The sequence below is a fragment of the Ursus arctos genome, unplaced genomic scaffold, assembly GCF_023065955.2.
Source record: "Ursus arctos isolate Adak ecotype North America unplaced genomic scaffold, UrsArc2.0 scaffold_3, whole genome shotgun sequence".
Taxonomy (NCBI): Eukaryota; Metazoa; Chordata; class Mammalia; order Carnivora; family Ursidae; genus Ursus; species Ursus arctos.
The window spans coordinates 90,010,350-90,029,528 of NW_026622985.1; the positions used below are offsets into that span (position 1 = coordinate 90,010,350).

At 39.3% G+C, this 19,179-nt stretch overlaps 1 protein-coding gene across 1 annotated transcript in view; it reads left to right on the forward strand.

Moving 5' to 3' along the window:
* SSBP1 (single stranded DNA binding protein 1) overlaps positions 1-17,383 on the forward strand; it is a 103,349-nt gene extending 85,966 nt beyond the window's left edge. The window contains exon 8 of the mRNA XM_044388821.3: positions 17,306-17,383. The gene's annotated coding sequence lies outside the window, so the exon portion shown is untranslated. The remainder of the gene's footprint in view (positions 1-17,305) is intronic.
* The last annotated feature ends 1,796 nt before the right edge of the window (positions 17,384-19,179 follow it).

Genomic DNA, 19,179 nt, shown 5'->3' on the forward strand with positions numbered 1-19,179 from the left:
GAGTGAGCACCACCGCCAGCTCCGTAGCTTAGCACCTAGCACTGGCTCGGCCTCCCTCCTGAGAGTCTTAGGGTGGGGTCTAGGAGGGGAGAGACCTAGTTCTGTCCATGACTGGTTTTCTTAGATTCTTGTTTTGTACCCTCCACACAGCCCAGTCTGCCTTACTCCAACCTACGTTAATCTGTGCCTTATAGGACAGAATCGAAGGTCATGGATACATACCAGCAAGGACACCCAAATAGAAGATAAATTTCATAGCAGTCCAGATCTTTCCCTGCGAGATGCAGAAGATCAGCAGAGTATGAAACTCTCAGGACAGTGTTCTCCTCAGGAACGCCTAGTAGAATCAGTGGATATGGTTAGGTATGGGGACATGAAATGGGATTGGGAAACAGCTCTGGGCATAAACAGGGGGGTGGAAGAGGGCTCCAGGTAGACAGATGAAGGCCCTTCTGCTCCAAGGGAGATGGACTGTGCCTCTCTCGGGTCTTTCGGGGAAGAAAAAAAAAGCCTAGCTCCTTAGACTTCCAGATCCAGGTCCCTCTACCTGCTGTCCCTAAAAGCCCATCAACTGTCTGTGGGAAAGGGAGCTCTAGGCTCAGGACTTATCTTCCACATGGAGTTTCTGAGGCCAGGGCTGTGGGGGACAAGATTCGCCACCTTAGCTCAGACAGTATCCCCAGGTTTGCTCTGAACCCCCTACTACTTATCCTTTCCCTCAGCCCCTCCCGTCTTTATTACACTTCCTTCATCTTTCCCTGTGATCACTGTTTGTTTCATCACTCAGCTGTCATCACCAGCTTGGTCTGCTATCCTGATCACCAGCTTTGAGCTAAGGACATGTGGACATGAAAAGCACTCAGACAGTTATTTTGACAGTTGGGGAATGGTCTATATTCTAGGTTATATTAAATTTAGGACCTACTGTGTATTGGTGACAATTCAGAAGGCAGGACCTGTCAGTGCTTTTTACCTAATAAAGAGATTTCTCAGCCAATAGTAAACTGTTAGGGTCATCTTTGGATAACTCAGAGCACACTCTAACAAGAACACTTTCACTAATAGCACTTAACCAAATCCCAGGCACTTGGCTCAATTCTTTATAGACGCTGTCAGTGGTGATTTCATATCAGGTCAGTCTGAGATATAAAATTAATTATACTTTGTATCACTCTAGCCCTTCAAAGTCTCTTAAGCCCATAATCTCCTTCCAATGGCACAACAAGCCTACAAAGAGGAGACGAGGCTGGTATCATTTTTTTCTTGATCTGTAGATAACAGAACTGAAAGAGAATTTACATCAGTGTCTCAAAATCACACATGATTGGAAAGACTAGAAATAGAATCTAGGTCTTATTATTGGAGACACATCGCTTTTCAACGTCCTCCAGGCTTTGGCTAATCAACTGGCATTCCTAGATCTTGAAAAGCTACATTTCCTCACACAATTTGCCTGAAGTGTGAAATGAAAAGGAGACATGGTGCATACTTTCTGGTCCCTCACAGTGAACACAGAGGTCCACTGGGGAGTAGGGCTGGCTTGCGGAATGTCTTTGAGGTTCAAAGACAGGATGGAGCTGTGGAAGGTTTTCCGTGGTGAGGGTAGGATTAGTTAACAGAGGTGGAACTTGAGAGAGAGAGATTCTTTACTCTGAGGTTGTTGGGCCTAGATTTTTTTGGAAAGCTTATGGACCAGGAGGGGGGTGTGAGGCCTTTCCAAAGACAGCAGATTTACTGGAGGAGGCTGGTACGGGGGACTACTACCTGTCTGTGAGTTTCAAATTAGTATCTCCAGCCCAGACCTCCTGTCCCACATATACAACTGCCTCCTAGAAACCATTTTTCAAAAGGATTTTGTTTATTTATTTGACAGAGAGAGGGAACACAAGCAGGGGAGGCAGGAGAGGGAGAAGCAGGCTTCTCGCTGAGCAGTGAGATTGATGCGGGGCTCAATCCCAGGACCCTGGGATCACGACCCGAGCCAAAGGCAGACGCTTAACGACTGAGCCATCCAGGCGCCCCCTCCTAGAAACCATTTTTTTTGCATCTGCTTTAGGTTCCTGAAATTTAGCATGTCAGAATTTTACCCTTTCTTCCTCCAGTTTTTCAAATGCATTCTTTTGCCTGTTTTGCTTATTTTAGGAGATAACTCTACCTATCACTTGTTTGCTTTCTCTCTTTCTCACCACTCAACCTCAAACCATCCTACTTCCAGAAGTCTCTTAAATCCATCCTTATCTTTCCATTCTCACTGCTGTCGTCCTAATGCAGGCCATAATCTTGTCACGCTTGAACTAATATATGTGCCCATCTGGTGTTGGCTCAGCTTGACATTCTCCTTTTTATTTAGAATTGTTTTTTTTTTTTCCTTCTAAAGTACATATGAAATCATGTCAGTCTCTTTTTAAAAACTCTTCAGTAGTTCCCTGTTGTCTGTAGAGTAAACCCCTAGCATGCTTTAGGGGCCTCCCTCGATCCTCATCCCATCTTGTCCTCATAACCCTCTCTGCTCAGCTCCCCCCCCCCCCCACAACCCCACACACTTTTTTCAGGCCTAGCAAACTATTTTCAGGTGTGGGCTTTCTTGTTTCAACGTGAATACCTTTTTATATTACCTTAGCTTTTGAGTGCTTCGTGTAGTTTGCCAATCCCATTTATTTTTTCCTTTTTTTTCTTAAAGATTTATTTATTTGAGAGAAAGAGAGAGAGAGCGAGCAGGGGGAGGGGCAGAGGGAGAGAAACAATCCTTAAGCAGACTTTCCGCTGAGCACAGAGTGCATCTCAGGGCTTGATCCCACGACCCTGAGATCATGACTGAGCCAAAATCAAGAGTCGGCCACTCAACAACTGCGCCACCCAGGTGCCCCATTTTCTTCTTTTTTGTTTTAGGATACTGATTTCTGATATGAACATCATTCTTAAAGCTTCTGTTTGAAAAAAAGTAACTTTAGAATTCTATGGATGGATATGTGTGTGTGTACGTGTGTGTATATGATACTCGACATTTCCTCATATGTTTGTAGTTTTCTTGTCATTAAGTTCTTTATTAGTATTATTACAGCTTCCTCGTACACATGGAGACACATCTGCTTCTAGCCTCATTCCTCAAACTGTCAGGTTTATAGAGACTCTAATTCTATTATTGTTTCATTCTGTCATCTAACTGATTTTCTATTTAAGTAACATTCTTGTTATATTCCGCCACCAAAAATCAATTTGAAAAAGGCAGCTACCGAGAAAGGATAGAATGAGAGAGAGAGAGAGAGAGAGAGAGAGAGCGCGCGAGAGCACTGCATACAGGAGGGCAGTGTAGTAAGAACAGATTTGGAGCTCTGACAAGAGCCGCTCATGTTGGTATTGGTTGGGAACTTTTATTCAAATGGTATCTACGGTTGTGAGACATGACCTGTACAAGTGAAGCAGTTCTGAGGAGGGGTGGGGTACACACTGCCTGCATAAAAGGGAGGGGACCAGTGTCACACAGGAGGGTGGGACACAGCTCTGCTTCATCAGAGTAGCCCAGAAAGGAAAGGGGTCAATGGGACATGTAGAGGGAGGGGTGCTGGTCACACATAGGGGGGAAGGGACTGGTGAAAAGAACTGAGAGGCTAGGGGAGGAACTGGGGATGACTTTTAACTCCACAGAAGGTTTACTTGACTCCTGCTTGGAAATTCTTTTCCCTAGATGAGGTAGATAAAGCTCAGACCCGTGGACCTCATCTACCCATAGGGCAGGTTTCAGTTGGACTGGAAGATCTCCGTGCCTACTGACAGGTGGGCTGCTGTGGCTGGTGGATCTTCTTTCACACTGAGGATCAAGAGTGGAAGGAGACACCTCTAGATGACAGACTTTTATAGAATCCCGATCCTCAGTTCTCCCGCCTGTACCTTCTGCTGCCCAGAATCCCCAAGCAGGATAGAAGTTCTGTGCCTTCTTTGTGCCTGTTCATTTCTACTACATTCTTATCCTCAGCACAGGATTCAGGCATCAGCATGAATTGTGTCCTATTAACCTTGCTGATGGTGACTGGTGAGTGACTGAAGGTAACTCTTTGTCAAGTTTATTAGGACTCTGGGGGTGGGGTGGGGCTGTAGTGCTGTGTTGGGGAGGGAGAGCCAGTGGATCAGGGTGATACATGACTCATTTTCTGTACAGGTTCAGTCATTGGTAGGACCTAACTAAAACTTTCTATTATGGACTCAAACCTCCTCGCAATGTCTTATAAAGTTCTTGGGCTAAAACATGGAGGTATGCCAGAAGGGGGGACGGAGATAGGAGCCTGGAAGGGGGCATAGGAATGTATAAAAGACATAGAAAACAAAAAAGCAAGCGTTCTGCTGTAAGGGTCAAAAGGAAAATGTTGATTTTGCTCTTGGGCTCTAAAATGTAATGTGCAATATTAAGAATAATCATCATCATCACTGCCACCATAAAAGCACATAACTACATAGTGCTTTTATAACAGACACTGCTCTCTTCATATTAACTCATTTGATTCTTATAACAACTTTGTGACGTAAGTATTATTATTCTCATTTTTTTGATGAGGAAACTAAGGCACAAAGTAATTAAGTAACTTGCCCATAATGAAGTTGGTATGGCTGTGTAATTAGGCAATTAATGCTCTCCTACCCAGTTATATGGCCTGGGACAAATACCCTAACCTCTCTGAGCCTCAGTTTCCATATGTGCAACATGAGAAAAATGTCTGTCTCTTAAGGACATTAGTGCTTCCTAAACCTATATTAGACTGAGTGGAGTTAACCAAGTTAAGTGTGGTGGGGGTGGGTAGGTTGTTTCAGACAGAGGTGAAGGTTGTTTCAGTAAGTGTGAAGGTCATGAGGTGTGACATGTTAACTAAAAGACCATCTCTGTGGCTGGAGCACAGAGGAAGGAAGTAGATTAAGAGTCAAATAGTAGAGGGTCTTCTAGCCTTAGGTTTTGAAATGATCCTGGATATAATAGGAATCCTTTAAAGAGTTTTAAATATCCGAGTTATATTACCACACTTAGGATTTAGAAACAGTCAATGACTTTAGTATGGAGAATGGTTTTGGGTAGAGATATGGGTTATGGGTGGGAAAGATCTGGAGAGAAATTTAAGACTGTTGCAACTCTGCACAGCAGAGTGGACTAGGGTGGTGGCAGTGAGTCTGAAATAAAGGAAGAGGATACCAGAGGTAATAGTGAGGTAGAAGGCACGGTCAGTTGAATGTGAGGAATGAAGGGTAGGAAGAAGTAAAGGCCGTCATCCAGAATCCTGGTTGCGTCAATGGTAGTACAATATATGGAAATTAGGAACACTGGAAAAGGAGGTATTTGGGGAAGGAGACGGGTTACTTTTTTGACTTACTGAGTTCGAAGTACTTTTGAGACATCAAATGGAGATGTCCACCTGAATAGAAAGGTCAGAAAGTCATGACAGGGGTCTGAGCTGGGATGCAGATTTTGGAATTTGGGAATTTTGACAGGATTTGAATTTGTAGGAATGAGTGGAAAAGATTACTTGAAAAGAGTTTATGGAAATATGTAAAAGACAAAACTATGAAGAATTCTAACTGCCTTTTTTGGTTTAAAATTCTTATTTTGAAATAATTATACATTTATAGGATGTTTCAAGAAATGTATAGAGTACCACATACCCTTCATCTGGTTTCCACCGTGGTAACATCTTGTATAACTATGGCACGAAAAGATAGCAAACCATGAAATTGACATTGGCATGATTTGGTTTATTCAGCTTTCCCCTTTTTTTACGTGTGTGTATTTAAATCTATACAACTTCACACATGTAGGTGTGTGCATCCACTACCACTTTGAAGACACAGAACAGTCCATCACCGCAGAGTCCCTCTTGTTGCCCTTCTGTGGACACACCATTACACTCTCCCTCCTCCACACCGCCCCCCTTCCCTAGTCCATGGTAACTACTAACGTGTTCTCCATTCCCGTAATGTCGTTGTTGCAAGAATGTTACAGAAATGGAATCATACACTATGTTATATTTTAGGATTGGATCTTTTCACTCAGCATAACTCCCTTGGGATTTGTCCAAGTTGTGTGTATATGAACAGTTTATTCTTTTTATTACTATTATTCTGGGGTATGGATGCAAGCTGGTTTGTTTAACCATTCACCCACTGAAGCACATCTGTGTGGTTTTAAGGTTTTGGCTTTTATGAATAAAGCTGCTATGTTTTTTTGTGATAGTAAGTTTTTGTTTGTCTGGGATACATGTCCAAGAATGCAATTTCTGGCGGTATGGTAATTGTATGTTTAGTTTTATACTATACTGCCAGATTGTTTTCCAGATTGGCTGCACCATTTTAGATTCCCACCAACAATGTATGAATGAGCTATTTCCTCTACTTCTCTGCCACATTTGGTGTCATCACCAAAGTTCACTATGTTTCATATTAGCCATTCTCTAGGTATAAAGAAATGCCTCATTGAAATTTTAATGTTCATTTTCCTAGTGACTAATGATGTTGAATATCCTTTCATGTGCCTGTTTACCATATGGATATTCTTTTTAGTGAAGGGTTTGTTCTTGTCTTTTGCCTATTTTCTAATTAGATTGTTTGTTTTATTGACTGTTGAGTCTGAGAGTATGTACCCAGTCTAGATATAAGTCCTTCGTCAGCTAGGAGGTTTGCCATGTTTTTCCCAGTCTATAACTTGTCTTTAAACTCTCCTCAGAGGGTCTTTTATAAAGCAATTGTTTCCAATTTTGATGAGGCCCAATTTTTCATTTGATCCATTGGTTATTCAGAAGTATGTTTAATCTCTATGTATTTTGGGATTTTCCAGTTATCTTTCTGTTATTGATTTCTAGTTTAATTCCACTGTGGCTTAAGATCAGAAATTGTATGATTCCCTATTCTTTTAAGTTTGTTAAGGTGTGTTGTGTGGTCCAGAATGTGGTCTGTCTTGGTGAATGTTCCATGTGAGCCTGAGAAAACTGTGTATTCTGTTGTTTTTACAAAAGCAGTCTATAATTGTCAATTACATCCGGTTGATTGAAGGTGCTGTGGACTTAAATGGTATCCAGATTGGTTTTCTGCATTCTGAAACTGTCCATTCCTGATAGAGGGGTGTCAAAGTCTCCAAGTAGGAGAATGGATTTATCTGTTTCTCTCTCTAGTCTGTCAGCTTTTATCTCACATAGTTTGATGCTCTGTGATTATGCACGTGCACACTAAGGATTGTTATGTCTTCTTGGATCATTGATCCCTTTATTATAATGTAATAATGCCTGTCTTTGTCCCTGATAACTTTCCTTGAAGTCTGTTCTGTTTGAAATTAATATAGCTACTCCTGCTTTCCTTTGATTAGTGTTAGTGTGGTATATCTTTCTCCATCCATTTACTTTTGGTCTGTATGTCTTTATATTTAAAGTACGTTTGGGGTGCCTGGCCGGCTCAGTTGGAGGAGCATGTGACTCTTGATCTCAGGGAAGCCCCATGTTGGGTGTAGAGATTACTTAAATAAATAAAAATTTAAAGTGGGTTTATTGTAGACAACGTACCTTTGGACTTATATTTTGATTCATTCTGACAATCTCTGTGTTTTAATTGGTGCATTTATACTACTGACATTCATAGCAATTGTTGACATAGTTGGATTAATATCCACCATATTTGCTATTGTTTTCTATTTGTTGTTTTATGCTCCTATTTTTGTCTTTCACTCTTTCTGGTCTGCCACTTGTGGTTTTAATGGAGTATTTTATATTATTTCATTCTCTCTCCTTTCTTAGCATATCCATTATACTTCTTTTTTTTTTAATGTTTTTTATATGGTTGCCCTAGAGTTTGCAGTATAAATTTACAATTAATCCTCGTCCACTTTCAAAAACACTATGCCAGTTCATGGATAGTGTGGGTACCTTATGATAACAGAATAATTCTAATTTCGCTCTCCTTTCCCTTTCATGATTGCTGTCATTCATTTCCCTTGTGTATGAGCATATACGCATGTAAGCATATGTCATTGAATACATTGCTGCTATTACTATTTTGAGCAAACTCTTGTCTGTTATATCAATTAAAGAATAAAAAATAAGTTTTTTACTTTCACTTATTCCTTCTTTGAGGCTCTTCCTTTCTTTATGAAGATCCAAATTTGTGACCTATATTATTTTCCTTCTCTTAAAGATCTTATTTTAATATTTTTTACAAAGCAGGTCTACTGGCAACAGATTCCCTCAATTTTTGTTCATCTGAGAAGGTTTTTATTTCTCCTTCCCTTTTGAAGGATAATTTCACAGGGTACAGAATTCTAGATTGGTGTTTTTTGTCTCTCTATACTTCAAATATTTTTCTGCACTTTCTTCTTGTTTGTATGGTTTCTGAGGAGAAGTTGGATGTAATTCTTATCTTTGTTCCTCCACAGGTAAGGTATTCTTTCCTTGAGCTTCTTTCAGGACTTTTTTCTTTATCTTTGATTTTCTATCTTTGAAAATGATATGCCTTGGTGCAGTTTTTTTTTCCTTTTTTTTTCCCCTAAATTTATCCTACTTAGTACTCTCTGAGCTTCCTGGATCTGTGTTTTGATATATGTCATTTATTTGGAGGAAATTTTCAGTCTTACTGTTTCAAATATTCTTCCATTTCTTTCTCTCTTTCTTCTCCTTCTGGCATTTCCATTATGCATATGTTACACATTTTTTAAAAAGTTATTCCACAGTCCTTAGATATTCTATTCTGTCTTTTTAACTCTTTGTTCTTGCTCTCTCTCTCTCTTTCTTTTTAGTTTTGGAGGTTTCTGTTGATATATTTACAAGCTCAAAGATTCTTTTCTCAGCCATGTCCAATCTACTAGTAAGCCCATCAGAGGCATTCTTCATTCTATGGGCAGTCGTATGCAGAAGAATGAAACTGGACTACTTTCTTACACCATACATAAAAATAAACTCAAAATGGATGAAACACCTAAATGTGAGACAGGAATGCATCAAAATCTTGGAGGAGAACACAGGCAGCAACCTCTTTGAACTTGGCTGCAGCAACTTCTTGTTAAACACATCTCTGGAGGCAAGGGAAACAAAAGAAAAAATGAACTATTGGGACTTCATCAGGATATAAAGCTTTTGCATAGCAAAGGGAATAGTTAACAAAACTAAAAAGTAACCTATGGAATGGGAGAAGATATTTGCAAATGACTTATCTGATAAAGGGTTAGTATCCAAAATCTATAAAGAACTTATCAAATTCAACCCCCAAAAACAAAAAATCCAGTCAAGAAATGGGCAGAAGACATGAACAGACATTTCTTCAAGGACATGCAAATGGCCAACAGATCCATTAGTATTTTTTTTTGTATTGTTTTTGAAGTATTCTTATGATTGGTGCTTTGAAATCACTGTCAGCAATTCTGTCATCTTAGTCCTATAGTATTCACATTTTTTTTCTCATTCAAGTTGTGATTTTCTTGGTATGATGGATGATCCTCGATATTGCTATTTTGGGTATTACACTCTGAAACTCTGGGTCCTATTGAATCTTCTTTCTTAGCAGGCAGTTACCTCCATTTAGGTGTAGTGTGCAGGTCTTGGTGAAGGTCAGTGTTTAGCCTCTCTCTGAACCTGCTTATACCATCCCAACAGAAGAGGAGTGCTGCCTCAGTACCTCATTGAATATGAGTGGGATGGAAGTTAGCCTTCCCCCTCAACTACTTGACATCTTTTGGGTGAAAGTGGAGCTCTGTCACATACCACTTATTGCCACTAAATAGGGGTGGAAGCTTAGCTTCCTGTTGGGCTCTGCTCACACCAAGAAGGGGTAAAGTGAATTGAAGTTTTGCATTTACTAAGCACATTTCCATGTTGAAGGGTAGAAATTGGAACTCATCTCCCCACTGTGCTCCATTTATCAGGGGATGGAGGAAGCAATGTTCTGAGTAGCTCTGCCTTACATAGTCTTGTTCAGTCTAGTTGTCAAATGATGATGAAGGCTTGACAACCTGCTGAGTCCTGGGGATATAGGGCCGTGTGTGGTGGAGGGAGGGAAGCAGAGTACTGTTAGCTTTGCCTCAGACTGTCTCCATTAGCCTCCTGGCCACTGTGCAGAGGCTCAGCTTTCTCCTGGGCCCCATTCATACTACCCTGGTTGAAGAATTAGAGTATTGCCTGCTTCCACTGGAATGTTACCCCCCTACTCAGCCTTGGTGAAACCATTGCAGGTGGGCATTTTTCCACTGTTGTTTGGTTAGAGTAGGGTGGGTGTTGTCAAAAAGAGTTCCTTTGTATTAGGCCATTCTTTTCCCTTCCCTTTGGCTAGGGGTAGCGGTTTTTCTTGGAGTTTTTTTTTAAATTTGTTTGTTTGTTTGTTTTTTGGTTTTTGTCTTTGCTTTTTGGTGGTTCTGGATTATAGGCTACTCTGCTCCAGTGCCCTATCTTGGATCTATGAAATGTAAGAAGAATATACAGGGAAGTTAGTGTTATGTTGTTCCTTAAGTCCCCAGGTTCCTTATGCAGTCCACTTTCTTCTTTCCATTATTCAGAGTCTCTCTATGTTTGTTTTCTTTGTTACGTGGCATTTTTAGTTGTAAAAGTGAAGAGCTGGGGTGGGGGAGGATGGGGCTACTCGTTCTTGGATCAAATGGAAAGTTGAGCTCTAATGCCTTAGGGGCTGCTAGAAGATGAGAGCCTGGTAAAGTACCTTATGAGGCAGGAGAATTTAACCATTCAGAGGAGTCTGTTTCTAGGAGGGAACATTTCTCAACATCATAAAGGCCATATATGAAAAACCCACAGCTAATATCATCCTCAATGGGGAAAAACTGAGAGCTTTTCCTCTATAGTCAGGAGCAAGACAGCGATGTCCATTCTCATCACTGTTATTTAACATACTATTGGAAGTCCTAACCACAGCAATCAGACAATGAAAAGAAATAAAAGGCATCCAAATTGGCAAGGAAGAAGTCAAACTTTCACTATTTACAGATATCATGATACTCTGTGTAGAAAACCCAAAAGACTCCACCAAAATATTACTAGAACTGATAAATGAATTCAGCAAAGTCACAGGCTATAAAATCACCATACAGAAATCTGTTGCATTTCTATACACCAATAACAAAGCAGCAGAAAGAGAAATCAAGGAATAGATCCCATTTACAATTGCACCAAAAACCAGAAGATACCTAGGATAGAACTAACCAAAAATGTAAAAGACCTGTACTCTGAAAACTAGAGAACACTTCTGAAAGAAATTGAAGAGGACACAAAGAAATGGAAAGACATTCCATGCTCAAGGTTTGGAAGAATGAATATTTTTAAAATGTCTGTAGTACCCAAAGCAGTCAACACATTTAATGCAATCCCTATCAAAATACCAACAGCATTTTTCACAGAACTAGATCGAAGAATCCTAAAATTTGTATGGAATCACAAAACACCTCAAATAGCCAAAGCAGCCTTGGGGGGGAGAAAAAGCACAAGCTGGAGGCATCACAACTCCAGACTTTGGGTTGTGTTACAAAGCTATAGTAATCAAAACAGTATGGTACCAGCACAAAAGTAGACATAGATCAATGGAACAGGATAGTAACCCAGAAATGAACTTACAACTATATGGTAAATTTTTTTTTTAAAGATTTTATTTATTTATGTGACAGAGAGACAGCCAGTGAGAGAGGGAACACAGCAGGGGAGTGGGAGAGGAAGAAGCAGGCTCCTAGCCAAGGAGCCCGATGTGGGACTCGATCCCGGAACGCCGGGATCACGCCCTGAGCCGAAGGCAGACGCTTAATGACTGCGCTACCCAGGCACCCCACAACTATATGGTAAATTAATCTTTGACAAAACAGGAAAGAATAATGGGAAAAAGACAGTCTCTTTAACAAATGGTGTTGGGAAAATTAGACAGCCACATGCAGAAGAATGAAACTTGACTTTCTTTCTTTCTTTCTTTCTTTCTTTCTTTCTTTCTTTCTTTCTTTCTTTCTTTCAGATTTTATTTATTTATTTGACAGAGAGAGAGAGACAGCCAGTGAGAGAGGGAATACAAGCAGGGGGAGTGGGAGAGGAAGAAGTAGGCTCCCAGCATAGGAGCCTGATGTGGGGCTCGATCCCAGAACGCCGGGATCACGCCCTGAACCGAAGGCAGATACTTAACGACTGAGCCACCCAGGCACCCCGGACCACTTTCTTACATCATGCACAAGAATAAATTCGAAATGGATTAAAGATCTAAATGTGAGACCTGAAACCATAAAAATCCTATAGGAGAACATAGGCAGTAACTTCTTTGGCATCAGCTGTAGTAACTTTATAGATACGTCTCCTAAGGCAAGAGAAACCAAAAGGAAACAACTATTGGGACTACAACAAAATAAAAAGCTTCTGCACAGCAGAGGAAACAATCAACAAAACTAAAAGGCAACCTATGGAATGGGAGAAGATATTTGCAAATGACATATATGATAATGGGTTAGTATCCAAAATATATAAAGAACTTATAAAACTCAACACCTCCAAAATGAATAATCCAATTAAAAAATGGGCAGAATACATGAATAGACATTTTTCTAAAGAAGACATACAGATGGCCAACAGACACACGAAAACATGCTCATCCTCACTTATCAGGGAAATGCAATCAAAACTACAATGTCACGTCACCTCATACCTGTCAGAGTGGCCAAAATCAAAAACAAGAAACAAGTGTTGATAAGGATGTGGAGAAAAAGAAGCCCTCTTGCACTGTTGGTGGAAATGCAAACTTGTGCAGCCACTGTGGAAAACACTATGGAGGTTCCTCAAGAAGTTAAAAACAGAACTACCCTATGATCCAGCAATTGTGCTACTAGGTATTTACCCAAAGAATACAAATATACTAATTCAAAGGGCTACATGCACCCCAATGTTTATAGTAGCATTATCTGCAATAGCCAAACTATGGAAACAGCCCAAGTGTCCATTGACTGATGAATGGGTAAAGAAGAGGTGGTGTATTTATACACAATGGAATATTACTCAGCTATCAAAAAGAATGAAGTCTTGCCATTTGCAACGACATGGATGGAGCTAGATAGTATTATGCCAGATGAAATAGGTCAGTCAGAAATAGACAAATACCGTATTTCACTTATATGTGGAATTTAAGAAACAAAACAAATAAAGGGAAAAAAAAGAGTGGCAAACCAAGAAACAGACTCCTAACTAGAGAGAGAAACAGATGGTTACCAGAGGGTCGATGGGTTGGGGGGATGCTTGAAGTAGGTCATGGGGATTAAGGAGAGCTCTTGTGATGAGCACTGGGTGATGTATGAAAGTGTTGAATCACTATATTGTACACCTGAAACTAATAGAACACTGTATGTTAACTAACTGGAATTAAAATAAAAACTTAAAAAATAATTTTATATTTTCCTGCCTCCTTTCCTAAACTGGAGAAAGTAAGATTTATATATATATAAATGGTAGGTGGCAGGTTTATTTTTTTATTTTTTTTTTGTGAATCCTAATTTTTATTTATTTTTATCATTTTATTTTTTTAAGATTTTCTTTTTTTTCTTTCTTTTTTTTTATTATGTTCAGTTAGCCACCACATGTACATCATTGGTTTTTGATGTAGTGTTCAGTGATTCATTAGTTGCATATTACACTCAGTGCTCATCACAACACGTGCCCTCCTTAATACCCATCACCCGGTCACCCTACCCCCCCACCCCCTCCCTTCTGTAACCCTCAGTTTGTTTCCTGGAGTCCATAGTCTCTCATGGTTGTCTCCCTCTCTGATTTCTTCTCCTTCAGTTTTCCCTCCCTTCCCCTATGGTCCTCTGTACTATTCCTTATGTTCCACATATGAGTGAAACCATATGATAATTGTCTTTCTCTGCTTGTCTTATTCCACTTAGCATAATCCCCTCCAGTTCCATCCATGTCAATGCAAATGGTGCGTATTCATCCTTTCTGATGGCTGAATAATATTCCATTGTATATATGTACCACATCTTCTTTATCCATTCATCTGTTGGAGGGTATTTCAGCTCCTTCCACAGTGTGGCAATTGTGGACATTGCTGCTATGAACATTGGGGTGTATGTGCCCCTTCTTTTCACTACCTCTGTATCTTTAGGGTAAATACCTAGTAGTGCAATCTGTGGGTCACAGGGTAGCTCTATTTTTAATGTCTTGAGGAACCTCCATACTGTTTTCCAGAGTGGCTATACCAGCTTGCAGTCCCACCAACAGTGTAAGAGAGTTCCCCTTTCTCCACATGCTCAACAACATTTGTTGTTTCCCGCCTTGTTAATTTTTGCCATTCTAACTGGTGTAAGGTGGTATTCATTGTGGTTTTCATTTGAATTTCCCTGATGGCTAGTGATGTTGAACATTTTTTCATGTGTCTGTTAGCCATTTGTATGTCTTCCTTGGAGAAGTGTCTGTTCATGTCTTTTGCCCATTTCTTGACTGGATTATTTGTATTTTGGGTGTTGAGTTTGAGAAGTTCTTTATAGATCTTGGATACCAGCCCTTTATCTGTAATGTCATTTGCAAATGTCTTCTCCCATTCCGTGGGTTGCCTCTTAGTTTTGTTGACTGTTTCCTTTGCTGTGCAGAAGCTTTTTATCTTGATGAAGTCCCAATAGTTCATATTTGCTATTTATATTTTTCAAAAGATTTTATTAATTTATTTGAGAGAGACCGAGAGAGAGAGAGAGTGAGAGTGGGAGGGGAGGGGCAGTGGAGAGGGAGAAGCAGACTCCCTGCTGAGCAGGAAGTCTGACTTGGGGGTTGATCCCAGGACCCTGGGATCATGACCTGAGCCAAAGGCAGATGCTTAATTGATAGCCACCCAGGTGCCCCAGAAAGCAGGATTTAGTCTGCTTTGTTGAACCCACCATCCAAATGCCACCAAGAACACAGCAATAATGAAAATAGTGAAGGTTTTATGCTTTATGCAGTGGGGAGAACATACTCCAGAGAACCTCAGAAGTGCCCCAGTAAGGGGGAGTTGGGAGGGGTGTCTTACAGGGTTTGAGCTTGTGCTGGATAATTCTGAAGATGGAGTTAGAGAAATGGAATCAGTTCAGAATAGGGTATCTCAGAGGCACCTCGGTGGCTCAGTCAGTAAGTGTCTGCCTTTGGCTCAGGGCGTAATCCCAGGGTGCTGGGATCGAGCCCGCCATCGGCTCCTTGCTCAGCGGGAAGCCTGCTTCTTCCTCTCCCACTCCCCCTGCTTGTGTTCCCTCTCTCGCTGACTGTCTCTCTCTCTCTGTCAAATAAATAAATAAAATCTTTAAAAAAAAAGAAGAGGGTATCTCAGAAGTTTTATTTAGGAGGTGGAGGATTAAAATAGAGATGTCATGGGTAAAGAAATAGCAATAATGTAAAGAAAGGAGATATCAGTTAATATCTGATATTGATCCTTTTGGGGGTCATGAAAAGGCTTTGTCTGTGTCTCTTTCTGAGCATTGTTTTGCACTTTCTCAAAATAAAAATGTACTTCAAACTGCATTGGTAAGAAATAGCATTTACTGAACACCCATTATATACCAAACTTTCTTCCAATCCATTTACATATATTAACACATGTAATTCTCACAACAACCCTAGGAAAGAAGTTGTTAATGATCTTAGTGTACAAGTAAGGAAATTAAGATATAGAGATTTACATAATTTGTTCAAGTTCATACTACTAGTAAGGATACAACCAGAATTCAAATTGAGGCACCTTTTCCCAGAGGATAAGTGGTGTACTATATTTAAGTGTCTGTGCAAAGTATCTTTCCCTATATTCTTAGGCCAGAATTAAAGTTGCAATTTTAATTAATTAATTTTTTTTCCTGCTGGAGTCATGATGACTAGTTTCAGAGCATACCTGCATTCGACTAGTAGGAAAAGTCAGGGAGTTGTAAGAAAGGCTGCATTGCTTGACTGTGGATAGAGCCAAGAATCCTTAAGCCTTTGGAAGATTAGAAATGAGCTAAGCCACTCTGGAAAGCAGCAAAGAGGGTGAGGAGAAGCAGGGAGGTACTATATGAGAAGTGCGTAAATGGAATTTGGAATCAGGTGGACTGAAGTCTGAATCCTTGAACCAACCATCATTCACTAGTTGTATGGCCTCAAGTGTCCTAATGTTAAATTATTTAAAATTAAAAAAATTTGAATATAGTTGACAGAAAATGTTACATTAATATTAGGTGTGTAATATAGTGATTCGTTAAGTTTATATATTATACTATGTTCACTGTAAGTGTAGCTACCATCTGTCACTATACAGCACTATTAGAATATTACTGACTGTATTCCCTGTGCTGTGCCTCTTATTCCCATGACTTATTCATTTCGTGACTGGAAGCCTGTACCTCCCACTCCCCTTCATCCATTTTTCCCATCCCCTCATCCCCCTGCCCTCTTGTAACCATCAGGTTGTTCTCTGTATTTTTAGGTCTGTTTCTGATTTTTGTTTGTTTATTCATTTGGGTTTTTTTAGATTTTACATATGATTGAAACCATACAGTATTTGTCTTTCTCAGTTTGACTTATTTCACTTAGTATAATATCCTCTAGGTCTATCCATTTTGTTGCAAATGGCACTATCACATCCTTTATTATGGCTGCATAATATTCCATTGTATCATCTGTCTTGAGAAAGGAAAACAAAGCTGGACGCATCACAATTCTGGGTTTCAAGATATACCCCAAACTAGTGATCAAAACAGTACAGGACTGGCACAAAAATAAACACAGAGATCAATGGAACAGAATAGAGAACCCATAAATAAACCCACAATTATATGGTCAATTAATCTATAACAAGGGAGACAAGAATATACAATGTGGAAAAGACATTTTCTCCAATAAATTCTTTTTTTTTTTTTTAAAGGTTTTATTTATTTATTTGACAGAGATAGAGACAGCCAGCGAGAGAGGGAACACAAGCAGGGGGAGTGGGAGAGGAAGAAGCAGGCTCATAGTGGAAGAGCCTGATGTGGGGCTCGATCCCACAATGCCAGGATCACGCCCTGAGCCGAAGGCAGGCGCTTAACCGCTGTGCCACCCAGGCGCCCCTCTCCAATAAATTCTTAATCTGTAAAATAATATAAAATTTATCCACCCCATAGTTTTTATTTTTCTTTTAAGAATAAAAAATTTTAAAAAGTACATCAAGTGTTTAGTACAGTGTTTGTACATTATGATTCTCTCGTACCATAGAGTTAGGGGCTAAGTGATTAATGAGTGGTAAATACTGATATTATCTGATACTGGCATCCTGAAATCTCCATAAGCACCCTGAGTTCTCTTTAGTCAGATAGGTTATATCCTTTGATTCTCTTCTCTCTTTGTTCCAGGTGTTGTTTCATATGTTAGTGAAGACATGGAAGGGTTAAATCATCATCTTTACTTATTTTACCTGGATTCCAGTTATCAGTCCTGTGTGGGGACTTTGATCGCGCCTCAGTGGGTCTTGACGGCAGCACACTGCTTCTTACCGTAAGTAATGGGGACCTGTCCACTCTGTTCCAAGGCTCCAAGGCTCCCTAAATACAGATATATGTGTTGGTGTATATACATATTGGTGTGTACCTGCAATTATACCTCTTGGGAGATAACTCTAGAGTATGTAATTAGGAGTGGAATTGCTGGATAATAGAGGATGCAAATGTTCACTTTTGCACATCTTCCAGCAATTTATAAGCATTTTCCCACATTGGCTATTGTCAAACATTCTTACTATTTTGCTGATTGTGTCAAATTTCTTATTATGCTCTTAATTTTTAAATCTTTATTAGTAGTGATGATTGGCATAATTTTTTCTCTTTCTTTTCCTTCTCCACCCTCCTCTTTCTGCTAATAGTGTTTCTCCTGGGAAATTCTCTTTCATGTTTTTTGAACATTTCATGACTTTTTAAAAAATTGCTTTGTATGGGGCGCCTGGGTGGCTCAGTCGTTAAGCGTCTGCCTTTGGCTCAGGGCTCTGGGATCAAGCCCCACATCAGGCTCCTCAGCTGGGAGCCTGCTTCTTCCTCTCCCACTCCCCCTGCTTGTGTTCCCTCTCTCGCTGGCTGTCTCTCTCTGTGTTAAATAAATAAATAAATGAATAAAATCTTTAAAAAAATTGCTTTGTAGGACTTCTATATATGCTCTAGTTATTACTCTTTTGTCAATTACATATGTTGGAAATACCTTCTTCCAGTTTGTGGCTGGATCTTCTCTTTATGGTGTATTTTGATAAGAGTTCTTAACTTGAGTATAATTCAATTTGACAATTAAATTATCAATCTTTATTTCTGGTTATTGGGTATTGTGCCTAGTTGAAAATACCCTTTATGACAACAAGATCAGAAAGATATTTCTTCATTTCTAGAGTCTTTAAAGTTTTGATTTCATATTTAAATATTTATATCATTTAGAATTGATTTTTGTGAATGATGTGAAGTAGGGATCCAGTTTCATTTTTTTAACATAGTAAGCTGAACATCCAAATATAATTTATCTAATGGTTCCTTCTTTCTCCAATGATCTGTAACACCACTTCTGTCATCTATCAAAGTTCTTCTATCTGTGCATGTTTCTGGACTCTCTGTAATGTTCCACTGGTTTATTTATTATAGACCAATACCACAATGTCTTAATAATTATGACTTTATTATAATTTGTGATTTCTGAGAGGGTAGGCAAATCATGTTTTCTTTTTAAGCAGGAACACTTATGTATTTTTTAAAATAAATTTTAAAATCAACTTGTCAAGGTCTATGAAAAAGTCTTGTTGGAATTTATTTGGAATTGCTTTGACTCTTGTATCAGTTGGGGAAGAATTAATATTTTTCTGATAATGATTATTCCTAGCCATGGATCTAAGCATAGCTCTCTACTTATTTCAGTTTCCCTTAGATGCATTTCAAGAGTTTTTTATTATCTGCATACATGTCTTGTATATATCTTATAAAATTTATTCTTAAAGCATTTTATGTTTTTCTATTTTATTTTTAATTGATGTACTTTCAGAAAATTATATTTTCTATTAGCGATGATGGAAATGTAGCTGGTATTCATTAAATTTATCTAATAGCATGTTGTTTTGTTATGTTCTCTTACTATAGCTAGTAATCTATGTATATGTTCCTGTGGATTTTCTCTTAACCATCTTTGAAAAGGGCCATTTTCATTATTATTTTAATTCTAAATAATTTTTAAAAGTTTCCACATGATTAAATCTTTCATT